The following is a 19,442-nucleotide window of genomic DNA, read 5'->3' as shown; positions in this document are numbered from 1 at the left end:
GGGTAGGGGTATGTGGATTAGAAATGTTACGCAGAAAAACAGTGATACCAAAGAAAATGACAGAGAAACAGAATAATGTCGGGAGGGCAACCAAGTGAATACTGAATTTTCCTGCATTTATTTTCCATACACTTTATATAAACCAATTCAAAAATGTTATAAGGAAGGCCACTTGTTGGTTCCTGGCTGCGCAATCCCGAAATAATCATACAGAAACTATATTATTTAAATCACTGCTTAGTCCATTAATAAGAGTTAGCTTATTATTGGCTAACTCTTACATTTTAATTTAACCCATCTCCATTAGTCTGTGCATAACCACCGTGTCGTGGCCTACCAGCAGAGTTTCAGAATGTCTGTCTCTGGCAGCAGCTCCATGGCTTCTCCTCACTCCACCCTTCTTTCTCCCAGCATTGAGTTTAGTTCTCCTTGCCTATTTAAGTTCTGCCCTATCAACAGGCCAAGGCAAATTCTTTATTCACCAGTGGTATTCAGAGCATACAGAGGAGAATCCCATATTACAAAAGGGGGAAAGAAGGCAAAAGACAACTTTATCATGATACCAATAACAAACAGGGTGATTATCTCTTAAATACCTGCAACATCAAAAAACTATATCCTGTGTTAAGTATGCTGTTGTTTAGCCAGGACACACAGCAACCACACCTTAGGCCAAGAATCCTGTAGGCAACTACCCCTGTGTCAATTATCCTGTTACTTGTTTTAACTTTGAAGGAACAAGAATAGGACTGAGCTCTCTGAACATTGGTCAGGGTAGAAAGGATCACATACATGGGCTTCAACAAAATTTAAAGGTCTAAAAAAATAGTTGTCACTTTTCTATTACTTATCTGCTTTTTAAATTATCCAAAAATATTATGGTATTAGAATATATATATATTCTTTATATATGTTCAGTAAATGGACGATTATTGTTATTCCTTTTAGTTTTCTTTATTTGAATATTCATGTGAGTAAGTAGATGAATTTATATTTTGAGTAAGAATCATTTTTCCCAGCAAAGACTCATATATTCTCTGCCGAGTCACAAACAATTCTCTTTGTACCATCTGTAAGTGCATTTTGTAGTTCACATTTTACTTAACTAAAATTATTTAACTCAAATTGAAATTATTATAAGGCATCAGATTTTAAATTTATACTCATAGCAACATAGATAGTTAATTGCTTCTAATCAAATTCATTTTTTATCTTACTGAAAATATATTTTATAAAACATATTTTGATATGATTTCCTCACTAGCAACTCCTCCTAGTTCCCCTTTCCCCTCCTGTGCAGATTTGCATCATTTTAGTCTCCCATTAGAAAACAAACAGGCACCTAAGGAAAGTGATAAATAAAGTCAAATGATATAAAACAAACCAAACAAATCAGAATAGATAGAACAAAGAAACAGAAGAAAAAGACCCAAACAAAAAGCACAAGAAACACAAATAGATGCAGGGACACACACATAAACACCCACACAGATCTCATAAAAACACAAAAGCAGACATAAGATATAACAGGGTTAAAAAAAATTTTCCTGACACACCTTTATGAGATCGAGAATCTCCAAAGACGCCACTGATTTTGTTTTGTGTTTACTATCTACCACTGGACTTGCAACTTACTCTCAAGGGATGTTTGTTTCCCCAGTGAGACTCTTGAAGAACAAAAATTTTTCATTTGCAAGAGGGTATCAATTGGAGATAACTTTTGGGTTAGGGATGGGGGCTTGTGTCCTCTTGACCTCTCAGTTCTAGGCACCCATGCAGTGCAGACCACTGCAAGCCCTATGCAGCCTGTCATACTCTGTGAGTACATATATACTCTGCTCTGCTGTTTATTAGACCGTGTTTCCTTGGTGTCCTTCTTTCCTTTTGGCTCATAGACTCTGTCTGAGAGTGGAAGGAATTGACTCTCATTCTTGGTGGCTAAATAGATTTTTATTAAATGTGTATTAAACAGGAGACACTATGTGGTAGTTTTAATGTAATTGGTACCCATAATCTCATAGGAAGTGGCACAATTAGGAGATGTGGCTTTGCTGAGTGGGAATATCCTTGTTGGAGTGTGTCACTATAGGGATAAACTTTTAGGTTACCTATGCTCTGGATAATATTCAATGTGACAGTTAACTTCCTGTTGCCTGCAAGACATAGGACTCTCAGCTACTCTTCCAGCAACATATCTGTCTGACACTGGTATTGTTTCTGCTATGAAAATAATGAACTTAACATTTGATACTGTGAGAGAATCACCCTAATTAAATGCTTTTAAGTGGACATTTTCTGTCCTGACTGATGGATCACAAATAACTAATATGGAGGCTTAATATTATTTATAAATGTTCAGGAAATAGCTTAGGCTTTTTACTAACTAACTCTGACACTTCAATTAACCCATATTTTTATTTTACACTAGGCCACGTGGTGGTACCTTTACTAGCACAGCATATTCATCCCCTGTTCCCTCTACATTTGGCTGGTGACTCCTGACTCCACCCTCTCCTTCCCATTATCTTTAGTTTGGTCTTCCTGCCATACTTCTGCCTAGCTACTGGCCATTCAGCATTTTATTAAACCAATTTAAGTGACACATCTTTACATTGTTAAAGAGGATTATTCCACAGCAATGTTTCCCTTAGTAAGAGTTGTAATCGTTATGGCGTATCTTCAGAGCAATAAAAATAGTAACACAAGAGTTGGCACCAGGACCGGACTGAGCTCCCAAGGTCCAAATGAGGAGCAGAAGGTGGGAAAACATGAGCAAGAAAGTCTGGACTGCAAGGAGTGCTCCCATCAACTGAGATGGTGGGGCTGATCTATTCGGAGCTTACCAAGCCCAGCTGGACTGGGACTGAAAAAGCATGGGATAAAACCAGACTCCCTGAACATGGCGGACAATGAGGGCTGCTGAGAAGCCAAGGACAATGACACTGGATTTGGATCCTACTATGCATACTGGCTTTGGGGGGCCTGGCCTGTTTGGATGCTCACCTTCCTGGACCTGGATGGAGGGGGAAGGAACTTGGACTTCCCACAGGGCAGGGAACCCTTACTGCTCTCTGGACAGGAGAAGTAGGGGGAGTGGAGGGGGGAGGGGGTAAATGGGAGGCAAGGAGGAGGCAGAAATTTTTAATAATAATAAAAAAAAGAGTTGGCACCAGGGACTGGGGTGTTGTTTTGATAGGACTGACAGTGCTTTTAGCTGATAAATTTGAACTTTGGTAATTTGTGTTCTGAAAACAGAACTTTAAGCATTGCTTAATGGGCTACACACATGGGAGCATGGAAGACAGAGGTTCCAGGTTTGATCTGATAAACTAAGGCACTGTCTCAAAAAGTTATAGAAGAGATAAACATTAATATGTGGCCTAAAATTGTTCTTGGAATATTTTGATGAAGAAAGTGACTGCCTTTTGCCAATTTTGTGCCTGAGGCTAAAGTGAAGGGTTTTGGATTAGTTTCTTTGGTAAAAGAAATCTGAAAATAGCCTAATAAACTCTGTTTTGCGGCTGCTAGTGGTAACTCTCATGAAGTTTTAAAATGAAAGGGAGCAAGGTGAACAGGGAAATCACAAAATGTAAATTTTGAGGTGAAAAAGAGCGCCAGATGCCGGGAGGTGGTGGCGCACGCCTTTAATCCCAGCACTCGGGAGGCAGAGGCAGGCGGATCTCTGAGTTCGAGGCCAGCCTGGTCTACAAGAGCTAGTTCCAGGACGGGCTCTAGAAACTACAGGGAAACCCTGTCTCGAAAAACCAAAAAAAAAAAAAAAAAAAAAAAAAAAAAAAAAAAAAAAAAAAAAAGAGCGCCAGAAACTAAAGTGGATCTAAATTTTGTGTTTAATTAGATAAACAAATTAAGAAATGGATGAAACTACTAGTGACCTCAGGGTAGAATCCCTATATCCTTACCCAGCTAAGTTTCCAACTTGCAAAAAGGAATTAAAGAAAAGTTTAAATCCAGTTGTGGTGTACACCTCTAATTCAACACTAGGAAAGACTAGCCTGGCAGATCTCAGTTAGAAGACAGCCTTATCTAGAGATGTACTTTCAAGACAGTCAAACTGAGACAGGGAAGGAAAACAGAAAGTTGGTGAAGGTGCAATTGCATGAAGGGACATATTTCAGCCCTGGCATGTAGCTTTCACGGCTTCTGCCATGTAGTTCTGGCTTTAGAGTTAAGGATAGAAGAAATGGACTATGGAATTTGCCTCTGCGCCTAATTAAAGCCATTGATGCCTGGCATGTGTCAGGGTGTCCATGAATGAAGATCTAGAAAGGTCATTGAGTGAAAATGTGAAATTGAAGACTGGATTGCCTTGGAGACTCCAAGATGTTAGAGTTTCTAGAGCCATGAGATATCTGCTGAGGAGAGCTGCTAACAGGGAGTGGAACCAGTGCAGGAGAAAGAAGTATGCTTCAGTCAACAAAGCTGAAAAGAGTTGGCAATCTGAAGAGCACTTTGACCTCAAACATGGGAATACAGAGCTTGAAGTTTGCCCAGCTGTTTTTTGTTCTTGCTTTAGTACAGTATTTCCTCACTATGCTCCCTTCCCTATGATTTGGAATGGTAATGTGTATCCTGTGTTATAATATGTTGGAATAATGAGATCTGTTTTTTATTTTGGTTTTATAAGGGATTATTACAGTTAACAGTTTGCACGAAGAGACTTTGAACTTTAGACTTTAAAACATTGCGACTGTGATAGACTTTGGGGACCATAAAGTTGGATTAAATGCATTTTGCATTATAATATTGTTACAAGCTTATGGGTGCCAGGGAGTGTAATATGGTACTTTGAATGTATCTGCATAATCACATAGAAATCAACATTATTGATTGATTGGGTTAGAGTGGGTATAACTTTGTTGGAGAAAGTGTGTTATTGTGAAGGTGGGCTTTAAGGCTCCCTATGTTCAGGATACTACCTAATGTGACAGTAAATATTTGTTGACCCTAAGATGTAGGACTCATAGTTACTATTCCAGCACTATGTTTGCCTACATATGTCATGCACCCCACCATGATGATAACGGATGAAACTTCTGAAACTGTAAGAGAGTCATTCCAATTAAACGTTTTCCTTTATAAGAATTGCCATGGTCATGATGTCTTTTCTCAGCAATAAAAATCCCAAACTAAGTTACAATATCTAAAACAAACAAACAAAAAACAAAAAAAGGTGATAGAAAAACTGCAGAAGGTTAGGAAGAATTTTTATAGTCAGAGGACTAGAGGATAGCATGAGAATATGGCTCAAAAAAAATCACTAACCAGGGATCATAAAGCTCACAAAGAGTAAAATGATAATTGTGGACACTCTATTGGTCTGAGCAAGGTCATTTGCATATATGCCATGGCTGTGTAACTTGGAGTTCTTTTGGGATTCCTAACAGTGAGAACAGGACCAGACTATGACTCTTTTGGCTGCTTTAGTGAGCTTTTCCCTCCTACTGTGTTGACTTGTCCACCTTTGATATGAGAGTATGTGCATGTATTTATTGTAACTTCTTCTGTATAGTTTGGTTGATATCCCTGGGAGCCCTGCTATTTTGTGAAGGGGAACAAAGGAGGCATGAATCTTGGTGGAGAGAGGTTGGGGGAGGGAGTAGGAAAGGAAAGAAGGGAAACAGCAGTCTGGATGTAATGTATGTGAGAAGAATAAAACAAAAATTTAAGAGTGATAAAAAGAATAATCAAAGTCATCATCCAGTCATGATGGGCACATATGCATCCACAAACAAGCTTTCTCATACATTCATGAATTTACCACACCACACCATACACACACACACACACACACACACACACACACACACACACACACACACACAAATAAATTGATTTTGGAAATGGCTATGTTACAAATTGTTACATTATTATCTACCTAAACAATATCATCATTACTAGCATTACCGAAACTTAAGAACACAGTAATTTTACTTGGAAAAGTTATTTTTACTTCATAGGCCAATTTATGTTTTCAAAAGACTGTGTAATCATTTTTAATCTGTAACACGATCTAGTTAAACTGATAAGTCATGGAGCATCACCTACCAGCTCTTCTTTTGAAAAGAACTTAAAATCAGCTGTCATATGTATAATTATAAGTTCAGAAGTAATTCACTCAATTTTGCCATGCACAGTTTACAGAATTTAGTAATTTTGTATTTAAAAATCCACTTGTTCCAGAACAGTTCCTAGTCTTTAGAAAAATTATAATATCAAGCAATACAGAGTGAAAGAGACCATAGGATCATCTGGTCACAAAAGGGAACATTAGCATATTAATTCAGATGAAATATGGGAGCAATGCTGCTGTCCAGCAGTCCACAGCAATACAACAATCAAGAATGTAGTGAAGCAAGGGCTTATTAAAATAAAAATGTATTCTAATGCTCAGATTCAGAGGATACATAAGAAAAAAAATGTAGTTTTATGTCAAGGAAGGATTTTGGCAAAAAGTAAGTGGTTTTAGCGCACAAGTTGTGAAGAACAATGGAGAAATATGCATGTGGTGTATATTTTTCCCAGAACTGAACACGAACAAACAAACAAGAAAGCTTATGTGATTATATAAGATGATGGGTCACTTAACACATTATTAAGAACATATATAGAGTTAAAGACCATTTTGCTACTATTCATTTTCTTGCTGACTCTATTATTTCTGGGAGCATAATAAATACCTTAGATAGATGTTCTTTTTGCTTGGTCTGTTTGTAAGTTAAAAGCTAAGGATGTTTGGAGAAATACTGGATTAGAAAGGTAACATAGCTGGAATTTTATGAGTCTTATATAAGAACAGCCAAGCCGGGCGGTGGTGGCGCACGCCTTTAATCCCAGCACTCGGGAGGCAGAGGCAGGCGGATCTCTGTGAGTTCGAGACCAGCCTGGTCTACAAGAGCTAGTTCCAGGACAGGCTCCAAAGCCACAGAGAAACCCTGTCTCGAAAAACCAAAAAAAAAAAAAAAAAAAAAAAAAAAAAAAAAAAAAAAAAAAAATAAGAACAGCCAAATAATCCTTTTTGGATACTAATGCATTTCCTTTATTATGGAGAATTAGGCATGGTGCTCACCCAATAACCAATGGAGATGTCTTATTCATCGATACCTATTAAATTCTTTCACTTCATATAAGAAAATGTCAAAGGTAATGTTAAACTCTAATGAAAGTACCTGAAATCTGTGACTTCATGTGCTCCAAAACACACTACAGGGTTTTTCACCATGTAAGTTTTCTAGTAATTTGCTATATTCCCATTTAATTGGCAATTTCAGAATTTTAAGAATGTCGCTTTTCACTGTGTGAAAATGGTGCATTCTAATACACGTATTAGAGAAGCAAACTACAGATGTGTCACTTGCAAATCATAACTCATTAACTGTTATTCTGACAGTAACTGAAGAGCTTAGGCCTCTGGGCATTCCCATTTAGATATTGGAACAACTACAAAAATGGTTTTGCTGTATTAAATTTTTTAATTCTGAATTTGCACATGTCAGCTTCATTTCATGTTGCCCTTTGCCTCTATAAGCTTTGTATGAGAAGTGTTTGTTAATTAAATTAATAGTATACATAAAGAGAATGACTGCTTGAATCTATTTAATGTGGTGAGGGTTTTAGAGCTTGCACAGCGCTATTGAAGCCCCCATTTGCTGTCAAACAAGTGGAATGCTAATCTTAACAGTTCTTACATAAGCAGTAAAACAGTTCCCTCAGAAACCTGCCACGTGAGATTTCTTCCCAAAATGCACAATAAAAATCTAATAGTGTTAGGTAAGAATTGGAACTTTAAAATAAGGCAAAAAATCAGAATTTACACCCACTCAACTGATGAATTTCCTTTGAATTTAGAAGGAAATCCTTAACATATTGCAAAAGTTAACACATATATATACAAGTATTCAGATGTTTTGAAATTTTACTGATACTTCTGGCCTTTATTATTTTCAATTTTCCTTCTATCTCCATTAATAAGAAATAGTTTTATATTGTAGGAAATGATAGACTAAATTCAATCACCATTTTAGAAAGCACAGAACAAAGTAAGTGAATTGAAATCAAAGGATTATTGAATTTTAAAAAAGAAAAAAGAAACAAAGTTTTGGGGATAGTTACATAAGTGAAGAGGTGGAGTACATCTATGAAGAGTTTATATTAAAAGTTGGGAAAAACTATAGTCGAGTACATTTAATAGAGTCCACAATTAATTTTAAATATCTTGCAAAATGACAGTATTTTCTATATTGTCTTATGTGAAGATATAGATCGACTAAAACCTTTAAGTTTTCATTAAATATAATTTTAACAGAATAATAGGAGAAAAAACCACAATAAACAATGAAAAACTCACCTATATGTGACTGACAAAGGGTTAAAATAACTTAATAATATTTATTTTAATATACTAAGGTGAACAGGAAATGTAACTTGTAGAAGGAGCAGTGAGGCTGCGTCCCACCACCCGGCTAGCTTTACACCCGAAATAATTAAACTGAAGCTGTATTCTTTTAAACACTGCCTGGCCCATTAGTTTCAGCCTCTTATTGGTAGATTCTCACATCTTGCTTTAACCCATAATTAGTAATCTGTGTAGCACCACGAGGTGGTTGCTTACCAGAAGAGATCTTAACCTGTGTCTGTCTTGGAGAGGAGAAGCATGGTGACTGACTATGGCGACTGCCTGGAGCATCTGCCTCACTGCCTTCTACCCAGCATTCTGTTCTGTTTACTCCGCCTACCTAATTTTCTGTCCTATTAAAGGGCTGAGGCAGTTTTTTATTAACCAATGAAATTAACACATAGACACTCTTCCATCAGTAACTGTATATGTTTGTAGAATACCTTAAACTGAATTATGTCAGGTATGAGAGCGGGACTGAAGTGAAGACATGTTATTGGGTTATCAAAGATAGGTCCTTTCTATAAAGGATTGCTTAAGATTCAGGTTTCATCAACCACAATTGTATTCTAAATTATTACAAGCCTAGAAAATTCAAAAATAAGTGCTTAAAATATTTTCCCAATAATTCCTTCGTGTTAACATATTTTAATACATACTTTTTGATATTTATAAATTATAATCACCAAGTCATGCTGTATATACTAGTGAACACATCATTCTCCCCTATGGAATAATGAGTGGTAATGTGCTATGTCATAATTTTCAAAAACAATAAACCCTTACTTTTCTTTTCTTCAAATATTTATTTTATTTTTAGTTGTATTTGTGTTTCTGTCAGTGTAAGGAAACGTACATCTGAGTACAGGTACATGTGAAGGCATGGATCAATCTGGAGGTATAGAACATGTGAGTCACCCAAAGTAGGTGTTGGGAACATAAGTTAGTCCTCTAGGAGAGCAGCAAGTGTTCTTCACTGCTGAGTCTTCTTCTCAACTCAAAATTCTGTCCCTTCTTTACCTTTATGTTTCCTCTCTATTACCCTTCTTTTTCCTGTATTCAGCCATTCCCCTCTATTACCTCTATACACAATACTTCTTTTTTTCCAGAGCTTTTTGTTCAGTTTTTATATTTTATTTTGCATGTATAGAAATATTTTGACTTTGTTTGTCTTGTACCACATGATAGTTGCAAGTGAATCCAGAAGAAAGAATTGAATTCCCAAGGAAGTGGAATTACATGTAGTTTTGAGCTACAATGTGGGTGCTGGCAATCAAACCTGGGACTTCTGGAAAAACATCCAGAGTCCTTAACTGCTTTTATAAATCTTCAGATACCTTGTGTGGGAGAATTGTCTGTAATCTGTCAATCATGCTTCTCCATATTCCTTAGCAAATTAAAGACCAATGTGGTCACAAAAAGAGAGATATGCAGTAAAGAGAGACTCAAAGAGTAATAAAACCTCTAAATGGTTATAGTATGTTAAAAATATATACAGGCTAAAGATTAAAGTTCTAAATCAACAACAATGCTACCCCCAGGAAGCCTACAAACTCATGGAAACTGAACAGTCAACTACTGAACCATACCTGGGTCAAGGAAGAAATAAAGAAAGAAATTAAAGTCTTTCTTGAATTTGATGAAAACAAAGACACAACATACTCAAACCTATGGGACACAATGAAAGCAGTGCTAAGAGGAAAGTTCATAGCACTAAGTGCCCACTTAAACAAAACAGAGAAAGCAGTCATTGGAGACTTAACAGCACAACTGAAAGCTCTGTAAAAAAAGAAGTAGACTCACCTAGGAGGAAATCATCAATCTGAGGGCAGAAATCAACAAAATAGAAACACAGAAAACAATCCAAAGAATTAATGAAACAAAAAGCTGGTTCTTGGAGAAAATCAACAAGATTAACAAACCCCTAGCCAAACTAATCAAACAGCAGAGAGAGAACATGCAAATTAATTAGATGAGAAATGAAAAGGGGGACATAACCACAGACACAGAGGAAATTCAGAGAATCATTAGATCTTACTGCAAAAGCCTAAACCACACAAAGACTCAACCAAGAAAGAGAATTACAGGTCAGTCTCACTCATGAACATTGACGCAAAAAACCTTGAAGGGTGCGTTCACCCATGGAGATGGTGGGACAGAACTAACGGGAGATCAACAACTCCAGTTGGAATGGGACTGATGGAACATGCGACCAAACCGGACTCTCTGAATATGGCCGACAGTGGAGGCTTACTGAGAAGCCAAGGACAATGGTGCTGGGCTTTGATTCTTCTGCATGGATGGGCTGTGTGGGAGCCTTGTCAGCTCGGTTGATCACCTTCCTGGACCTGGGGGGAGTTGGAAGGACCTTGGACTTAACATAGAGTAGGGAACCTTGATGGCTCCTTGGCCTAGAGAGGGACGGAGGGGGGTATGGGTGGAGGGGAGGGGAGGGAAGGGGGAGGAGAAGGGGAGGGGATGGAATTTTTTAAATAAAAAACATGGGGAAAAAACTCAAAAAAAAAATAAAACATTCTTGTCACAGAAAAAAAATTCTCAATAAAATACTGGCAAACTGAATCCAAGAACACATTAGAAAAATTATCCACTACGATCACGTAGGCTTCATCCCAAAGATGCAGGGCTGGTTCAAAATATGAAAATCTATCAATGTAATCCATCATATAAATGAACTAAAGGAAAAAAAAAACATATGATCATCTCATTAGATGCTAAAAAAGCATTTGACAAAATTCAACACCCCTTTATGGTAAAGGTCTTAGAGAGATTAGGGATACAAGGGTCATTCCTAAATATAATAAAAGCTATTTACAGCAAGCCAACAGCTAACATCAAATTAAATGGAGAGAAATTCAAGGCCATCCCACTAAATTCAGGAACATGACAAGGTTGTCCACTCTCTCCATATCTCTTCAATATAGTGCTTGAAGTTCTAGCAATAGCAATAAGACAACATAAGGGAATCAAGGGGATTTGAATTGGAAAGGAAGAAGTTAAACTTTTGTTATTTGCAGATGATATGATAGTGTACATAAGTGGCCCCAAAAACTCCACCAAAGAACTCCTATAGCTGATAAACTTCTTTAGTAACATGGCCGGATACAAGATCAACTCCAAAAAATAAGTTGCCCTCCTATATACAAAGGATAAGGAAACAGAGAAGGAAATCAGAGAAGTATAACCTTTCACAATAGCCACAGATAGCATAAAATATCTTGGAGTAACTCTAACCAAGGAAGTGAAAGACCTATTTGACAAGAACTTTAAGTCTTTGAAGAAAGAAATTGAAGAGGATATGAGAAAATGGAAGGATCTCCCTTGCTCATGGATTGGGAGGATCAACATAGTAAAAATGGCAATTCTACCAAAAGCAGTCTATAGATTCAATGCAATCCCTATCAAGGTCCCATCAAAATACTTCACAGATCTTGAGAGGACAATAATCAACTTTATATCGAAAAACAAGAAACCCAGGATAGCCAAAACTATCTTATACAATAAAGGAACTTCTGGAGGCATTACCTGACTTCAAACTCTATTACAGAGCTACAGTATTGAAAACAGCTTGGTACTGGCATAAAAACAGAGAAGTCGACCAATGGAATCGAATAGAAGACCCGGATCTTAACCCACAAACCTATGAACACCTGATTTTTGATAAAGGAGCCCAAAGTACACAAAGGAAGAAAGAGGGCATTTCCAACAAATGATGCTGGCCTAACTGGATGTCAACCTGTAGAAGAATGAAAGTAGATCCATATCTATCACCATGCACAAAACTCAAGTCCAAATGGATTAAAGACCTCAATATTAATCTGAACACACTGAGCTTGATAGAGGAGAAAGTGGGAAGTACTCAACAACATATGGGCACAGGAGACCGTTTCCTACATATAACCCCAGCAGCACAGACATTAAGAGCAACATTGAATAAATGGGACCTCCTGAAGCTGAGCAGCTTCTGTAACGCAAAGGACGCTCATACTAAGACACAAAGGCAGCCTACTGACTGGGAAAAGATCTTTACCAACCCTGCAACTGACAAAGGTCTGATCTCTAAAATATAAGGAACTCAAAAGACTAGACTTGAAAATCCTAATTAACCCATTTAAAAAATGGGGTTCTGATCTGAACAGACAATTCTCAACAGAAGAAGTTCAAATGGCCTAAAGACACTGAAGGTCATGCTCCACCTCCTTAGCTATCAGAGAAATGCATATGAAAACAACTTTGAGACCATCTTACACCTGTCAGATTGGCTAAAATCAAAAACACCAATGATAGCCCTTGCTGGAGAGGTTGTGGGGTAAGGGGTACACTCATCCATTGCTGGTGGGAATGCACACTTGTGCAACCACTTTGGAAAGCAGTGTGGTGGTTTCTCAGGAAATTCGGGATCAACCTACCCCAGGACCCAGTAATTCCGCACTTGGGAATTTAGCCAAGAGATGTCCAATCATACTACAAAAACATCTGTTCAACTATGTTCATAGCAGCATTATTTGAAATAGCCAGATCCTGGAAACAACCTAGATGCCCTTCAGTGGAAGAATGGATGAAGAAACTCTGGAATATATACATGTTAGAATACTACTCAGTGGTAAAAAACAATGACATCTTGAATTTTGCATGCAAATGGATAGAAATAGAAAACACTATTCTGAGTGAGGTAACCCAGACCCAAAAAGATGGACATGGGATGTACTAACTCATAATCAGTTTCTAGCCATAATTAAAGGACATCGAGCCTATAATTCGGGATCCTTGAGAAGATAATAAGAAGATCTTATAAGAATAAGAAGGATATAGTAATCCTCCTGGATATTGGAAGTAGACAATATCGCTGGGCAAAAATTGGGAACTTGGGGGTGGGGTGGGACAGGGCCAAGGGCAGATGGGGAGAGAAAAGTGTGAAGGGAAGAATGGGGAGAGCTCGGGGGAATGGGATGCTTGGGATACAGGAACGGTGGATATGGGAGCAGGGAAGCATATATCTTAATTAAGGGAGCCATCTTAGGGTTGTCAAGAGACTTGAGTCTAGAGGGGTTCCCGGGCTTCCAGGGAGACGCCCCCAGCTATTTCCTTGGGCAGCTGAGGAGAGGGAGCCTGAAAAGGCCAGTTCCTATAGCCATACTGATGAATTTCTTGCATATCACCATAGAACCTTCACCTGGCGATGGATGGAGAAAATGACAGAGCCCCATATTGGAGCACTGGACTGAGCTCCCAAGGTCTTGATGAGGAGCAGAAGGAGGGAGAACATTTGCAAGAAAGTCAGGACCGTGAGGGGTACGTTCACCCATGGAGACGGTGGGACAGAACTAATGGGAGATCACCAATGGGAGTTGGAACAGGACTGATGGAACATGCGACCAAACTGGACTCTCTGAATGTGGCCGAAGGTGGAGGCTCACTGAGAAGCCAAGGAAAATGGCTATGGGCTTCAATTCTACGGTGTGGACGGGCTCTGTGTGGGCCTTGTCAGCTTGGTTGCTCACCTTCCTGGACCCGGGGGGAGTTGGGAGGACCTTGGACTTAACATAGAGTAGGGAACCCTGATGGGTCCTTGGCCTGGAGAGGGAGGAAGTCGGGGTATGGGTGGCAGGAAGGGGAGAGAAGGGGGAGGAGGAGGGGAGGAGATGGAAATTTTCAATAAAAAATGAGAAAAGAAGAAAGAAAGAAAGAATGAAAGAAAGGAAAGAAAGGAAGAAAGGAAGGAAGGAAGGAAGAAAGAAAGAAAGAAAGAAAGAAAGAAAGAAAGAAAGAAAGAAAGAAAGAAAGAAAGAGAATAGCCTGGGAGGCAGAGACAGACGGATCTCTGTGTTTAAAGATAGCCTGGTTTACAGAGGGAGTTCCAAGACAAATATATAGAGAGAACCTGTCTCAAAAAGCTTAAAAGTAAAAATAAAAGAAATAGAGGTTAAAATAAATCCATGTAAAGATGGAAAATATACAGAGAATCTTGATACTGTATGATATTATACTCTCTTTGAATGGTTACATGCTGAGGAAGGAGCAACAGCTGCTAAAAGATATTTGCTTATAAATGCTGCAGAATTAATCCAATATAGGTATTTTGAAAATAACTTGACTTCACAGTTGAAGTCAAAAGGTATGTTACTTTGGAGAAGAGATTTTGCTTTTGTTTCCACAGAAAATGAGAGGCTGTGGATTTATTCAAAGTTAAGAAAAATCCAATTTGATCAAGGACAACTACCTGAGAAATCTCTGGCAGGAATAGATGGCCCAGATGTCTGAGTTATTTATTCAGAACAGGTTCAAGACTGCTGCCTGAGATGATCAAGACTCACAGGATACTTCAGTCAGGACTTGACCATAACTCTAAATTTTCTTTAGGTCCCCATAAAATTATCAGCGCCCCCAAACAGCTGGAAGTAGCTTGGAATACTACACCCACATTCCCACAAAATGGACTATTGATATTTTCCTTTTTTTTGTTTTTTTTTTGTTTTTTTTTTTTTTTTAAAGAGGGGGATGTGGTGTGGGAGAATTGTCTGTAATCTGTCAATCATGTTTTAAATAAAACGCTGATTGGCCAGGCAGAAATAATAGGCGGGAAAACCAGACAGGAAGGAGAAATGATGTAATGAGAACAGGAGAACTCTGGGATGGAGGATCTTTATTCTTCCCACTCCTGCCCAGACTACTGAAGCAGCAGGATGTGATCTGCCCCACTGAAAAAAGGTTCTGAGCCACATGGCTAACATAGATCATAAAAATGGGTTAATCAAGATGTGAGAGTTAGCCAGTGAGAGGCTAGAGCTAATGGGCCAATCAGCTTTATAACTTTAGAGACCTATGTGTGATTTTCTTTGGGGTTAAACAGTTGTGGGGCACCAGGCAGGACAAAAACCCAAACAAGCAGGCCTGGCAGCGATCATGTTACAGATACCCACATAATGGTTTTATATTATTCTTTATTCTATCACTTCCTGTTCCCAGATTAGAAAAAGAAAAATCAAATAAACAACTTGTTAATGTCTGCCCTTATGCACATATAATGTAACATAATTTAATAATCTATTTTAAACTAAAATACTATGTGTGATTTTGTAGTTTTATAGTTACAATATCAGAAAATTTAATTTTCACAAAATTATGTGTTTTAGACAAAAACTGGAAAGAGCAAAGCTAAAATGTATTCCAAATTTTCTAATTTGCAACTTGCTCCATAAGAAGTGTCACAGTTTGAAAATACATGTAGACTTCCATTAGAGCTCATAGAAAATAGCTATGATAATATAGAAAGAAAAATCTTCCTTATCATCAGATGTGGCTATCATAAAGAAGTAATCAGAGTTAATCCAGAATCATTGCTACATGTCAAAAATCCAAACATGTTGGGAGCCAAAGCAGAATACAACATAAGTTGTATTTGAGACCATAATGGATATTCAGGAAGAAAAACAGGGCAGTAAAGAGCTTGAGAATCCAGTAGGATGCTTGTAGTGTCAGGAACAGAGATCTAACACAAGTGCTACATAAGAAGCAAAGTATGCACAAGTTGGAGGTAGATCATTTTTCAAGTCAGCAGGTCACACTTCAAAGGCTTGTGCACCTTCTGTAGTCAACACTATGAGTCCCTTCCTCCAAGATGATGAGAACTCAGTTCCTGTCTTATTTGTAATTCATATTATCACAGAAGGGGTTAATCTGCATTAAGACAAGCTCTGCAAGCTCTCTTTAATGTTTTCTGTATTTTCCAGATAAAATCTTTGATGAATGTTTCATTCATCAAAATTAGATGAGCAATACCTCTAGTGAATTCTTCTATAATTACCTTGAGGGATATTTGGTATCAATCTCCATGAAATATCTGCACTCTACAATTAGCAATATTCTTGATTTTACTTTATTTGAATAGCTTAAAGGAAAACCCTCTGTCAATTTTTACTATTCTACATATATTTTTATGGATATTAAAATGTACTGAAATTATAAGTATTTTTTTTCTTCATTCTACCATATAAATAATAAGAATTGTTGCTTTCAAAAACAAATTTCAACTTTAAAGGGCTTGGTAAAGTCTCAGTGATTACTTGGCAATAAGGACATTTATGTGTAAAAAGATTGGAATGTGATATTAAAATTTATTAGAAGTGCTAATGTCTGTGTAATGCTACAGATTTACTAAAGAAAATCCAATATTTTATTTGCATTTATTGATTTATATTATTTGCATTTATTTCATAATAAAAATTACTTATTTTTCAGAAAAAGCATACCATATATTTTCTTCACAGTAACATAGCCAGTATGTTTAGAAGAAACAAAAGCAAATACATAACACATTTATTTCATCAAGTTTTGCCAAATATATAATTATAATGAAGACAAAAATCCTCAGAAATAATTGCATTTTTACACTTAGATTTGTTATAGGATAAAAAGAAATGTAGGAATGTAATCAGGAGAGTGATTTTATTTGTTCTGGTACACTGTGGGGGAGAAGAGGACAAAACGGGGAAGTTGGAAGAAAGGACACAAGCAGAGTGGAAACGGATTCAAGTGTTTTCCCCTGAGACCTTTCCAATCTCCTTAAATTCAAAGTACTCAGTGTGTTAATGCATTATATTGGAGTATGATGTGCTTATCCCTGATACTTAAAACATGGTCTTTTTTTATAAAATGACTTTGAAAATTTTCATAATTTATTACTCAATCTAATGTAAACCAGAACAGCATTCAACCTTAGTTATATCAGTAGAATTAATATTAAAATTTAGCTTCATGATTTGGTGCAATTTGTTTAACCTCTAAAAACTAGTTACTCTCAATAAAAAAGAAAAAGTTATCAGTATGTCTAATTTTTACCATGAGCAACTTCTTGTTTAATTTTTACCATGAGCAACTTCTCCAGGAGCTGTGCATCCTTTGGGAATGATATGTACATGCAATCTCTGATGTGTCCAGGAGACAATATGAAAAAAAACAGTTAATTCCATTTCTTCAATTGTTATATCAGGCCCATAAGTGACATTCACTACAGCCACCCCGTACCACAAGGACCTAGATGTACTCTATAAAAATGTTCAATACTTTGTTGAAAAAAAGGTCTTCTCATACACTCCAGTTTGCCTTTTGTCTAAAGAAAGTATGTTATGCTGACAAAAACTACTGTTCATTCTAATTGATTGGTTTTAAATCCCAATTGCTACTCTGTCTGTTCCTTTACATCAATTCTGCATTGAATTCACCAAAAGATAAGGCTTATATTGTACAGTGACCACACAGACACACGCACACACAGACATACAGACACTGTTTCTTGGTAGAGCTCATTTTCCATATTGTGATTTGTATCACATCTTCAGATCAGAAGACAGTAAGTTTATGATTTGGCATCAACACAGTACAGCCACGATATTCAGCATGCCAAGCATGTTTCTCCCTGCCCTGCTGTGTAAGAGCAGCTGTAGTTCCAAATGATGCTCAGAGTCAATAGCCTGCCAGGATGATGTCTTCTTTTCTCTCCTGCTGGTCCTTTGGCAAAATGCCCAGATATTTGGGTAGAGGCCATAGCTTAATGTTTAATTCTTCTTCTGTTGACTAGAAGAAGAGATCTTCCTTTGGGAATCAAGACCTTTAAATCTTCTCAGATTAGAATGCAAAGGCAGGAAATAAATTCCCCTGATGTATGACAAGGAGTGAGAGTAAACATAACTTCTTCCACTGCAGTCCCTCAGTTACCTGGCTTGTGTGTACTACCTGCTAATGGGAAACAGCCCCATGTAATTGCTTTATAGAATGGTGACCTATGCTTTCTGGGAACTATCACAAAACTGATTGGACAACTGTGTTTTAGCTGCTTTTCATTTGCCCTGCCAGAACTACAGCTGATTGGAGGGGAGGTTTGTGACCAGATAACAGCCTAGGCTTAAGGACCTAGCTCCATACTTTATATTCACAAAGGAAGTCCAGAGTCTAGAACACTGACAGATTGGTTGAGACTATATACTGGTTTGCTGAGGACCTAGTTTTCTTTCACAGTACCTATTTTAGACAGCTTATAATGATATATAACTCCAGATTGAAGGAATCTAACACCTTCTTCTATGCTCTGGATACACACACTCAAGATGGGTGAGCATATGCATGCCCATACACAAACAGACAGAAAGGCAGGCAGACACACACACACACACACACACACACACACACACACACTCACATTCACTCATGCATACACACACACACACACAGAAACACTAAATGTCCTTTTTACAATCCATCCTCTGTTGCATCCAAGGAATATCATCAGTAGAAAAACATAGCAAGAAAACATTATAATTCTTAACAAGTATGCTCCATATCTCCATAGGTAGGTAGATAGATAGACAGACAGATAGCAAACAGATATCATATTAGTATTTTATGTGACTCTTGAATACGAAATTATATTATAATTAAATTATATTTCCTGTTCTTGAAATAATTTTCCTTCTCTTGGTCTGCTGTGTCCAACATCGTATGAAAGGTTTTGCTTCATCTTATTGTATTTTATTTTGATATTTTTCTTGTTATCTCTTAGAATTCTGTCTTTTTCCCTAAGGAGATACAGAGAGGGAGTAGTTATTTTAATGAGAACCAGAGAGAAGAAGGGAGAGGATGGAGACAGGAAGGAACTGGGAGGGTAGAGGAAAGGAAATCTATAAACAAGGTATATTGTATGAGAAAAGAATCTGTTTAAAAAATAATAATAATTCACCCCACTTCAAAAGACATCACTTTTACTACCAGGGAATGGAAGGGAACTGAACTTTGGTCTTTTTCCTCATAAGTTTGATATTAGTAACGGCAGCAACAATGGCTTCATATGTGCTGTGATGTTCAATTTGAGAGGTAAGTGACAGATGGCCATTATACATTAGATGAATCAACCTGTCTTCTGGATTATTTTATGATGTCCTTTCAATAAATTCTATAGATGGAAGATATTATGTACTTAAAGGAGTTTCACATTTATTGGGTAAAAAACATTAAGTAT

This window comes from Arvicola amphibius, chromosome 10 (assembly GCF_903992535.2).
Source record: "Arvicola amphibius chromosome 10, mArvAmp1.2, whole genome shotgun sequence".
Lineage (NCBI taxonomy): Eukaryota > Metazoa > Chordata > Mammalia > Rodentia > Cricetidae > Arvicola > Arvicola amphibius.
This window is presented reverse-complemented; position numbering follows the sequence as displayed.